The following is a 12,516-nucleotide window of genomic DNA, read 5'->3' as shown; positions in this document are numbered from 1 at the left end:
CAAGGAAGGCCGCCCCAACCGGGGAGGCCGAAGGGTCCAAGAAGGGAAGGACCCTCCTCCCGGACTGCTCCACGACAGCCGCCCACAGCGACGACGAGTGGTTGCTCAGGGACAAGCCCCTGGCGAAGTCGTAAGTATCCGGATTCCATTGTAATTCATGGTATGTTTTGTTGCACTCCTTCTCATCACGCCGAACATGATTATGCAGTCCGCCCCGAGCCCGCATCAACATATCTTCGTCGAATGGTTCTTTGGACCCGTCAGATATGAATAGCGATTAACTTCCGACTGCCTCTTCCCCTTGCCCCACGGACAACATCGAGGTGTTGTCCCAAAGGGCGCCGAGCCGAGAGGAGGTAGTCCCGGAGGCGCCTCGAGGCGACCTTCCGGACCCTGGGCGTAAAGGGAGCAAGACTCCAAGGGGCTCCAAGTTCGGCCCCCGGCCAAACACTGCGCCGGAATCTCCAATGGTTCCGGACTCCAGCAGGCGACCCCCTGTTAAAAGGGGCAAGCTGCCCATGCCGGTGGCCTCTGTCATCCAGATGCACCGGACAACTTGCTGGAAGCGCTTCGCGGCGCTTCCATTGACGAAGAGCACCGTACTATCATGAGTGCAGTGATCGAGAAGGTTCAGTCTGCCAAAAACGAACTAACTAAAGCTTGTGCCAGCCTCCTAACAGGCTTTCAGGTAAGTAGTTTGAAGGATAGGAAAATATTATCGTATAGACAGTAGCCCCTGATGCTCTGATTGGCATTCGCGAAGAAAAGCCGAATAGAGGATCAAAAAATAATCACATGAGTCAAATCATAATATGTCTTATGTGAATATGCAAGCTTCACTGCTGGCCGCTGCCGCGTGTACTGCGGAGGTCGCTGCACTGAAGCAGGACCTTAAGCAGTCTGAGGAAGAGCTCGGCCTTGCCAAGAGGCAGGTCGAGGAGAGCGAAGGTAAGCAATACCTTGTCTATATATAAAAAAGAGATTTGGTTGCAAGATAATAGGATCATCATGAATGTACCAGGGGCCACGACCGAAGTGGCGACCCTGAAGAAGGCGCTGTCCGAGGCCGAAAACAAAGCGGCCAAGGAGCGCATCGAGCGAGAAAAACAAGAGGCCCGGGTAGCGAGGTGCAACAAGAGCTCCAGGCTCTCATCAAGAAGCATGAGTCCTTGGAGCCTGACTCTAATATGCGAGAGTCCGAGCTTGCGGACGCCCTCGAAAGTGCAAAACATGCCAAGGCCGAAGCCCAAAAGGCCCTCTAGGAAATTGAGGCGGTTAAGAAGATAACGGCGGGTAAGGCATTTATTATGCAAAGCAAGCACGTGAAAGAAAATTTCTTTTTACTTACCCGAGTTCGGAGCTCTCCAAGAGCGTTTGCAGATCTGCCCCGCAGTGTGTCGAATGCCGAGGAGTTCTACTGGGCCGGTTTGAAGTCATCAAGCGGTCTGTTTGTATCGAAGGTGCACTGTAACACCCTCGATGCGGCTATATCTCCCACGTGTCGGAGCACGACTTAGAGGCATAACCGCATTGAAGGCAATGTCGCAAGAGGGGTAATTTTTACACATCCCATGTACTGAATAAGAAAGAGGTACAGAGTTGGCTTACAATCGCCACTTCACACAATACATGGAAATAGCATTACATCATCCAGATACAATCAAGGTCCTACTACAGAACAAAAATAAAAGAAAGACTGCCCCTGATGCTACAGATCCCCGATCACCCTGACTAGGCACCACTACTGATCAACGGAAAACGAAACAACACAATGAACAAGATCTTCATCGAGCTCCTCCTTGAGCTCAGTTGCGTCACCTGCACAGTTCAACGGCACCTGGAAGCTGGTTTTGGAAGTAATCTGTGAGTCACGGGGACTCAGCAATCTCGCACCCTCGCGATCAAGACTATTTAAGCTTATGGGTAGGTAAAAGGTATGTGGTGGAGCTGCAACCAGCACTAGCATATATGGTGGCTAACATACGCAAATGAGAGCGAGAAGAGAAGGCAAAGCACAGTCGATAATCTATGATCAAGAAGTGATCCTAGACTACTTACGTTCAAGCATAACTCCAACACCGTGTTCACTTCCCGGACTCCACCAGAAAGAGACCATCACGGGTACACACGCAGTTGATGCATTTTAATTAAGTTAAGTTTCAGGTTCTCTACAAGCGTACATTAACAAATTCCCATCTACCCATAACCGCGGGCACGACTTTCGAAAGTTGAAAACCCTGCAGGGGTGTCCCAACTTAGCCCATCACAAGCTCTCACGGTCAACGAAGGATATTCCTTCTCCCAGGAAGACCCGATCAGGCTCGGAATCCCGCTTGCAAGACATCTCGACAATGGTAAAACAAGACCAGCAAAGCCACCCGAATGTGCTGACAAATCCCGATAGGGGGTACACATATCTCATTCTCAGGGCACACCGGATTGTCCAAGGTTCCGGTAGGCTAGCCCAGAGTTGTCCCTGGTGGCCACCGACAGCTGACGGGTTGGACCAACACTCAGAGGAGCACTGGCCCGGGGGTTTAAATAAAGATGAACCTTGAGTCTGCAGAACCCAAGGGAAAGAAAAGGCTAGGTGGCAAATGGTAAAACCAATGTTGGGCCTTGCTGGAGGAGTTTTATCCAAGGCGAACAGTCAAGGGGTTCCCATTATAACCCAACCGTGTAAGGAACGCAAAAATCAAGGAACATAACACCGGTATGACGGAAACTAGGGCGGCAAAAGTGGAACAAAAGACCAGGCATAAGACCGAGCCTTCCACCCTTTACCAAGTATATAGATACATTAATTAAATAAGAGATACTGTGATATCCCAATCAAAATATCCATGTTCCAACAAGGAACAAACTCCATCTTCACCTGCAACTAACAACGCTATAGGAGGGGCTGAGCAAAGTGGTAACATAGCCAAACAACAGTTTGCTAGGAAATGTGGGTTAGAGGCTCATGGCAATATGGGAGGCATGATAAAGCAAGTGGTAGGTATCGCAGCATAGGCATAGCAAAAGACCGAGCATCTAGCAAGAAAGGATAGAAGTGATTTCGAGGGTATGGTCATCTTGCCTGCAAAGTTCTCCGAGAAGACGAAAGCTTGATCCTCGAAAACGTACTCAACGGGTACCTCGATCACGAACTCATCTCCCTGCTCTACTCAAAGAAGAACAAAAGCGAAGGGAGACACAATCAACCACGTGCAATGCACAAACAACATGATGCAAAGTATGGCATGATATGCGGGATGTGATATGCCGTGCATATGCATGTTTCAAAAAGGAAAGATTGAACCTGGCCTCAAATTGAAAAACCAAGAGTGCCACTGGAAAGATGAGTTGATTTGGTCAAAATTGATATAAAGATCATCGGAACCGGATGCACGGTTTGCAAATGACAAGCAAAACAAATATGGTACCGATCTGCGATTAACATCACGAGGCCATCTAAATGCATCAAGAACAACAAGCTACTTCACTCTAACATGACAAAAAAACACATGGCAGGGATCCACTCAATATGCTTGACAAAATATGAACACTGAGCTACGTCCAATTCACTCAATAGCAGGTTCAAACAAGCATGGCAAAAGTGCAAAAGATATCAGGTTACAGACTTGGTGAAAATAACAACATGGCAGGAATGTAACATCAGGAAGCAATGTTTAGAGCAATATAACAACATGCTATAGGAACATATGATGGCAAGGCAAGGCATGGCATGAATCTACTCAAAGCATACAACAAAAGTCCCTTACTGACCATAAGGCAAAAGGGACCAGAAAATACAATGGCAACCATGTGAACATAGCAATTATCGTTAACAGATTCAGACTTAGTAGAAAACTGGAACATGGCAAAACATATATTAAGTAGGCATGTTTACGAGTTTGATGCACTCACCACGAGGCATTGCATGACAAACTAAGCATACACCCAGCAAGTAGACATGGCATAGAAGCTAAACATGGCAAGAAGAACCTCATAGCATGCATGGATCAACTACAACAACCTAGGCAAAATTGCTTAAGACGTAAACAATCTGCCAGGAACATTTTATAGCAAAAGTAGAGCAAGATCTAGTCATGCTAGAGTGCTCCATAATTGCAAACAAAGACATGGATGGAAAGATCACAACAATATCTACAAAACAACATTACTGATCATGCTCAAAAGAGGCATGGATCACTTTGTAGCAACAAGAATACATGGCATAAAATTATTAACAGGGCAAAGACTTGGAAGATTTCTAAGTCCCTGAAATCAGCAACATTACGAGAGCTACTTTGCGTGCTTGTGCTAATCACCACAGAGATCACAAAAATACATGGCATACACCCCTGTAAAGATGGCATGGCATACTTCAAAACACATGTAGGGCTCAAGTTCATAGGAGGCACACATTAATCATGGCAAAAAATGACAAAAGTCCAATTACTGATAAAAATCAAGATGAGCTCAAATGAACATGGCGCAATGTAATGAAATTAAGTACTCGTCGAGACGAACAATTTGATATGCTACACGCCCAAAACGGAGCCACGGATGCAGAGTTATGATGCGATGAAGATGCCCCAAAATACTGAAAACTGGGGGACTTAATGAAATTTAGACCTCTCGGGGATAATGGACAGAGTGGTACGGGATTGCTCGGTGCAGATCTGAGACAGGGCGTTTGGATGGCCGCGCGGGTGGATCTCGTCCACCCTGCGGTGGATCCGGCCGGGCTTGCTCCGGCGAGGAGCTCCGGCGAAGCGCAAGGAGGAGGCGCTGGCCTACGATGACCGGATGAAGGATGGCGGCACACTCACCGGCGTTGCCTCGGCGGCTCCTCTCGGTGAGCCCGGTGGAGCAAGGCGGCAGAGCAATGCGGCAATGGTCGGCGCCGGCGATGAGGGTCGGTGGCGGCGGGGCGATGGCGACCGAACGACGAGGCGGCACGGAGCCACGCCGGCGAGGCGGCGGACGCCCACAGGCAGTGGAGCAAGGCTCTAGGCTGTGGTGCGTGCCTCGGTTGGCGGCATGCGGATCCGGGCCCTGGCAGGCCTGCCTCGGGTCCCACGGGCCCCGGCGGGGAGGAGAGAGAGGCGCGGTGAGGTGGCGCGCCGTGGTTGGGCGAGGCGGCGGCGAGGCTGACATGGCGCGATGCAATTCGCCGGAGTGAGGTGGCTGCGGGGCGGCGGACATGTCCGGTGCGGTGGGGATTTTTGTCCGGCGGCGCGAGGAGCGGGGCTAGGGTTTCGTGTGCGCGAGAATTTCGAAGGAGAGCACATATTTATAGGTAGAGGGAGCTAGGAGACTCCAAATGAGGTGCGGTTTTTGTCCACGCGATCGTGATCGAACGACCGAGAAGATGGAGGGGGTTTAGGTGGGTTTTGGGCCACTTTGGAAGGGTGTTGGGCTGCAACACACATGAGGCCTTTACGGTTCCTCGGTTAACCGTTGGAGTATCAAACGAAGTCCAAATGGCACGAAACTTGATAGGCGGTATACCGGTAGTAAACCTAGGCCGCTTGGCAAGTCTCGGTCCAATCCGAGAATGTTTAGTGCCCACACACGAAAATAGGTAGAAAGGGACACCGGAGGACATAGGAGCGCCAGAATGGAAAACAGACAACTGGGAAAATGCTCGGATGCATGAGACGAAGACGTATGCAAATGCGATGCACATGATGACATGATATGAAATGCATGACACACAAGCAAAAGACAAGGCAACAACAGCGAATAACTGGAATACACCTGTCACATCGGTCTCGGGGCGTTACAACACTCCACCACTATGAGAGGATCTCGTCCCGAGATCTAGAATGGCACCGGAGGGAAAACGGAAGAGGAAGATAAGCGTTAAAACTAAGTTGCTTCTTTGACAAACGAGCGAAACCAAAGAACCTTGCGAGGTTGATCAAAATTTGAAAGAAAGAATGCAACGGCGATGAACGAAATTGAAAACACTCCGTTAGAAAATAGGAACAAGGAAAAACAAATTCGAGCAGCACTCCGGTTGAAAAGAGATGCAAGACTAGATAGGTAGAAAAGAACTTGAGCAAAAGGGCACAACACTCCGGTTAAATGGATGAGCAAAGGAAAGAACATGATCTTGACAAAACAAGATGATGGTTTGAAGAGAGCAACATCACAATGCCTCCGGAACAAAAGAAGAAAAATATAATGGAATGAACGGAGGAGAAAACAATATCTTCTACCTCGAATGATCTTGAAAGCATCTTTATGAGAAGGGTCGAATGGAGTTGTTGGACAACGAAAAGAGGAAACTTGTTATGGGCTTATAGAAAGCATCTCGAAATTATGAGGTGAAATTCTGCCACTAATGGAAACAAAATATTGGATTGATATGAACAAGGAGACGAGAAACTTATTCACCGGGAGGATGGATGAAGAACTTGGGTCATTTATGAGCACCATAAATAGCACTAATCCTTAGGGAAAGCTTTACGTGAAATATAACCCAAGATAATTCCAATGAATAGGTTGATGGATTGAGAAGAGCTCATGCTCGAAGAAATTGATGGGTTTAACTATCTCATTCCTGACAACTTGCGAATCATGAAACACGAAAGAAGTTGTCAAAATGACATAACACCACCTCAAAAGATATACGTGAAAGAATTGCACTCCAGTATTGCAAGATGAAGAATACTTGAGCTCCTTAGAAATGAATATCGATGAAAAATTCAAGAAGGAATTTAATCCTTGATGAACCATCATGTAGAACCTCCATGAAGAACTCCAGTGAAAAAAATGATCAATCGAAAGGGAAGAGAGGTTGAAAAACACAAGGTGAAGCCTTGCGATGATTAGATGGATCTTCATGATGATATAATTGAGAGATCTTGAAACTCCGGGAAAGAAAGATAAAGCGTCTCGAACCATGAATGTGATATGATGAACCACTCCGGAAAGCAGGAAATGAATTCACTCGATGAAACAAGAATAAGAATTACATTAAGCTTATCCTTCACCAATTAAATTGATGACAAGCAACGGATTTGGCATACTACTTATTCTAGTAGAAAGTATTAAGATAGATATAGCATAAACTTGGGAAGGTCTTCAACGAACCACCGATAGGACTGAAACAATGAAAGAATTGATATGATAAAGAAAGAAGAGAAATCTTGAACGAACCACCGTACGAACTGAAAATGAATGAAGAAAAGATAAGGAAACACCAAGAAGAATTATAAAATGAATGACGATACTTGACGGAATTTGATACATGAGAACGAAGAGGTCACGAGCTGATAAGAGAATATTTGAACAAAGCACCGGTAAGATTGGAGAACAAGAGATGAAAGCTGGAACAAATAAGTTTTGATTTGATGGACTATGAAGAATCAGACTAAAAAGACTCCTGATTTGCTTCAGAAGGATGAAAAGAATTTTCACAATCAAAACAATTATGAGAGGATGGCATCACGCTAACACCACGAATCTCTGAGGGAACGGATAAGATATGAAGGGAAAACTCATCTTCGGTCTTCAAATCTGAGAATGATGACGAGAAACACGACCGAGAATTGTTGAGGCACTCCTGAATGAAGAATAGAAAAGGTTGAGTCAATGATGAAAAAAATTTGAACGATCTTGGAGAAAAGCATTTGACTGATGAAAAATTCATTCTTACGTCAAACTCTGAAAAGAATTTAGGATAGCTCCGGTAAAATTAGAAGAGTCAGGTAAGATCCTAGAAAAAAGACCTGTGGGTTAGGACCCACTCAAAAGAAACACCGATGAACAATTTAAAAGGAAGATTACACCAGTTGAATTAGATGGCTCCAAAGGGATAACATCCTCGAAAGAGCTTGAATGAAAGCAGAGTGGAAACACGATCCTTCGAGATATCTTCCGCACTCCGGAATAATTGAATAGTAAGCGGGAAATGATTATGAGGTGCACCGATATGGGAAAATATTTGGAACGAGGAAAAGGGATATGATCAACAAAGCTTGACTTGAATCCACCGGAGAAGAAAACGAATGATGAATGATGATCTTGAAACTCCATTAGAATCTTCCTAAGAATCACCGGATAAGAACATTGACGAAAAAGAATGGAGAGACTTCACATCAATAAGCTGGATACTTGATTAAGAAATCTTAGCCCTTGAAGAAAAAGGGTGGAAAGGCGGGGAAACAAAAGCAACTTGGAGACGGATGAAGGAAACACCATTGAGAAGAACTGATAATTGATCTTGCAGATGTTGAAATGATCGGATCCACTTGACGAGAAGCGCGTCGGTTGAAAAGGATTGACATGACAATCTCGATTATCATGAAGGATTAGTATTCACATGGAAATATGAGAACACCATTTAGGAAAGGTATGGAATCAACACTTGACTTCGAAGCAACTTGAATACCACAACTCAAAAACAAAACAATGGATTGGCTTGCAGAATAACCCAGAACAAACATATGATAGAGATTTCGTCCGAAGTTTTCGTGGTGGGGCCTACACAAGCTCGATCATACAGCACCATCATGTACAAGGCAGTGCACATGACATACGAAGCGTCCCCGAGTCAGCATAGCCAAGGACTCTTTAAGACACAACGATACCACTGTAAAACCAACCGTGGATAGGTGGACCACTAGACGTCGAACCCCAATTTCATATCATACATCTGTCGGAAAGATATCCTACGAGCTACTTGAAATCCCACTTATAAACTCCCGAAACTTTCTGGTTATGCAATCAGGTGTTGGGGATACAGGGGAAGCATAACATCTCACCCAAAACTAGCAAATCCTACATCCAGCTGTATCCATCCTTCAACACATAACCAAGAAACCTTCGGAAATCATTTACCTCAACCTTCGGAAAGCATCCGTTATACGAGTTACGGCAATACTTCTGAACTCCCGCCCCAGTACTGGGTGGCGTCGAGGTTATCTCACCAACAACTGCATAAAAGAGATTTTTGATGTTGGCGAAAATCAGGTATTCCAGAACTACAACGATAAAATTGTGATGACAACACCTCGGAGCTCAACTCCCCGGGACACTGTCACAACCCCTAAATGTCAGGAGGCACCAAGAACAATGTTCTCGTCATAAAACCATCAGAACGATTCCAAGATACCCGCATGATCCTAATTTTCTTGGTGAAATTTGAGAAGAGAAGAGTCAAAACTCTACGCTAGGATGCCTCACCAGAGCGACGAAGGGACTGAGGAGTAAAAAGAATCCCACTCTCCGATATATATAATCCTATAAGACTCAAAACATTTTTCTAAACTCGACAATGCTAGCGATTCAATCAAGCAGGGGGCTCCTAAGTTGGGGAAGGCTCTTATTACCAACTTGTAACACCCTCGATGCGGCTATATCTCCCACGTGTCGGAGCACGACTTAGAGTCATAACCACATTGAAGGCAATGTCACAAGAGGGGTAATCTTTACACATCCCATGTACTGAATAAGAAAGAGGTACAGAGTTGGCTTACAATCACCACTTCACACAATACATCAAAATAGCACTACATCATCAAGATACAATCAAGGTCCGACTACGGAACCAAAATAAAAGAAAGACCGCCCCTGATGCTACAGATCCCCGATCGCCCCGACTGGGCTCCGCTACTGATCAACGGAAAATGAAACAACACGATGAACAAGATCTTCATCGAGCTCCTCCTTGAGCTCGGTTGCGTCACCTGCACGGTTCAACGACACCTGCAAGCTGGTCTTGGAAGTAATCTGTGAGTCACGGGGACTCAGCAATCTCGCACCCTCGTGATCAAGACTATTGAAGCTTATGGGTAGGTAAAAGGTATGAGGTGGAGCTGCAGCAAGCACTAGCATATATGGTGGCTAACATATGCAAATGAGAGCGAGAAGAGAAGGCAAAGCATGGTCGAGAATCTATCATCAAGAAGTGATCCCAGACTACTTACGTTCAAGCATAACTCCAACACCGTGTTCACTTCCTGGACTCCACTGGAAAGAGACCATCACGGCTACACACGCGGTTGATGCATATTAATTAAGTTAAGTTTCAGGTTCTCTACAACCGGACGTTAACAAATTCCTATCTGCCCATAACCGCGGGCACGGCTTTCGAAAGTTCAAAACCCTACAGGGGTGTCCCAACTTAGCCCATCACAAGCTCTCACGGTCAACGAAGGGTATTCCTTCTCCCAGGAAGACCCGATCAGGCTCGGAATCCCGGTTACAAGACATCTCGACAATGGTAAAACAAGACCAGCAAAGCCACCCGAATGTGCCGACAAATCCCTATAGGAGCTGCACATATCTCATTCTCAGGGCACACCGGATTGACCAAGGTTCTGGTAGGCCAGCCCAGAGTTGCCCCTGGTGGCCACCGGCAGCTGATAGGTTGGACCAACACTCAGAGGAGCACTGGCCCGGGGTTTTAAATAAAAATGACCCTTGAGTCTGCAGAACCCAAGGGAAAGAAAAGGCTAGGTGGCAAATGGTAAAATCAATGTTGGGCCTTGCTGGAGGAGTTTTATTCAAGGCGAACTGTCAAGGGGTTCCCATTATAACCCAACCGTGTAAGGAACGCAAAAATCAAGGAACATAACGCCGGTATGACAGAAACTAGGGCGGCAAGAGTGGAACAAAACACTAGGCATAAGGCCGAGCCTTCCACCCTTTACCAAGTATATAGATGCATTAATTAAATAAGAGATATTGTGATATCCCAATCAAAATATCCATGTTCCAACAAGGAACAAACTCCATCTTCACCTGCAACTAACAACGCTATAAGAGGGGTTGAGCAAAGCGGTAACATAGCCAAACAACGGTTTCCTAGGAAATGTGGGTTAGAGGCTCATGGAAATATGGGAGGCATGATAAAGAAAGTGGTAGGTATCACAGCATAGGCATAGCAAAAGAGCGAGAATCTAGCAAGAAAAGATAGAAGTGATTTCGAGGGTATGGTCATCTTGCCTGCAAAGTTCTCCGAGAAGACAAAAGCTTGATCCTCGAAAACGTACTCAACGGGTACCTCGATCAAGAACTCGTCTCCCGGCTCTACCCAAAGCAAGAACACAAGCAAATGGAGACACAATCAACCACGCGCAATGCACAAACAACATGATGCAAAGTATGGCATGATATGCAGGATGTAATATGCCATGCATATGCATGTTTCGAAAAGGAAAGATTGAACCTGGCCTCAACTTGGAAAACCAAGAGTTCCACTAGAAAGATGAGTTGATTTCGGTCGAAATCGATATAAAGATCACCGGAATCGGATGCACGGTTTGCAAATGACAAGCAAAACAAATATGGTACCGATCTGCGACTAACATCACGAGGCCATCTAAATGCATCAAGAATAACAAGCTAATGCACTCTAACATGACAACAAAACACATGGCAGGGATCCACTCAAGATGCTTGACAAAATATGAACACTGAGCTACGGCCAATTCACTCAATAGCAGGTTCAAACAAGCATGGCAAAAGTGCAAAAGATATCAGGTTACAGACTTAGTAAAAATAACAACATGGCAGGAATGTAACATCAGGAAGCAATGTTTAGAGCAAGATAACAACATGCTACATGAACATATCATGGCAAGGCAAGGCATGGGACGAAGCAACTCAAAGCATACAACAAAAGTCCCTTACTGACCATAAGCTAAAAAGGACCAGAAAATACAATGGCAACCATGTGAACATAGCAATTATCGTTAACAGATTCAGGCTTAGTAGAAAACTGGAACATGGCAAAACAGATATTAAATAGGCATGTTTACGAGCTCGATGCACTCACCACGAGGCATTGCATGACAAAGTAAGCATACACCCAGCAAGTAGACATGGCATAGAAGCTAAACATGGCAAAAACAACCTCATAGCATGCATGGATGAACTACAACAACCTCAACAAAATTGCTTAACACGTAAACAATCTTCCAGGTACATTTTATAGCAAAAGTAGAGCAAGATCTAGTCATGCTAGGGTGCTCCATAATTGCAAACAAAGGCATGGATGGAAAGAGCACAACAATATCTACAAAACATCCTTACTGATCATGCTCACAAGAGGCATGGATCACTCTGTAGCAACAAGAATACATGGCATAAAAATATTAACAGGGCAATGACTTGGAAGATTTCTAAGTCCCTGAAATCAGCAACATTACGAGAGCTACTTTGCGTTCTTGTGCTAATCACCACAGAGATCACAAAAATACATGGCATACACCCCTGTAAAGATGGCATGGCATACTTCAAAACACATGTAGGGCTCAAGTTCATAGGAGGCACACATTAATCATGGCAAAAAAATGACAAAAATCCAATTACTGATAAAAATCTGAAACTAATATAAACTAGCACTCTTGCAACAGCATTTAGGGCATCCATATGAGCACAAATGAACATGGTGCAATGTAATGAAATTAAGTACTCGTCGAGACGAACAATTTGTATGCTACACGCCCAAAACGGAGCCACGGATGCAGAGTTATGATGCGATGAAGATGCCCAAAAATACCAAAAACTGGG

Source organism: Triticum dicoccoides, chromosome 6A (genome assembly GCF_002162155.2).
Source record: "Triticum dicoccoides isolate Atlit2015 ecotype Zavitan chromosome 6A, WEW_v2.0, whole genome shotgun sequence".
Taxonomy (NCBI): Eukaryota; Viridiplantae; Streptophyta; class Magnoliopsida; order Poales; family Poaceae; genus Triticum; species Triticum dicoccoides.
This window is presented reverse-complemented; position numbering follows the sequence as displayed.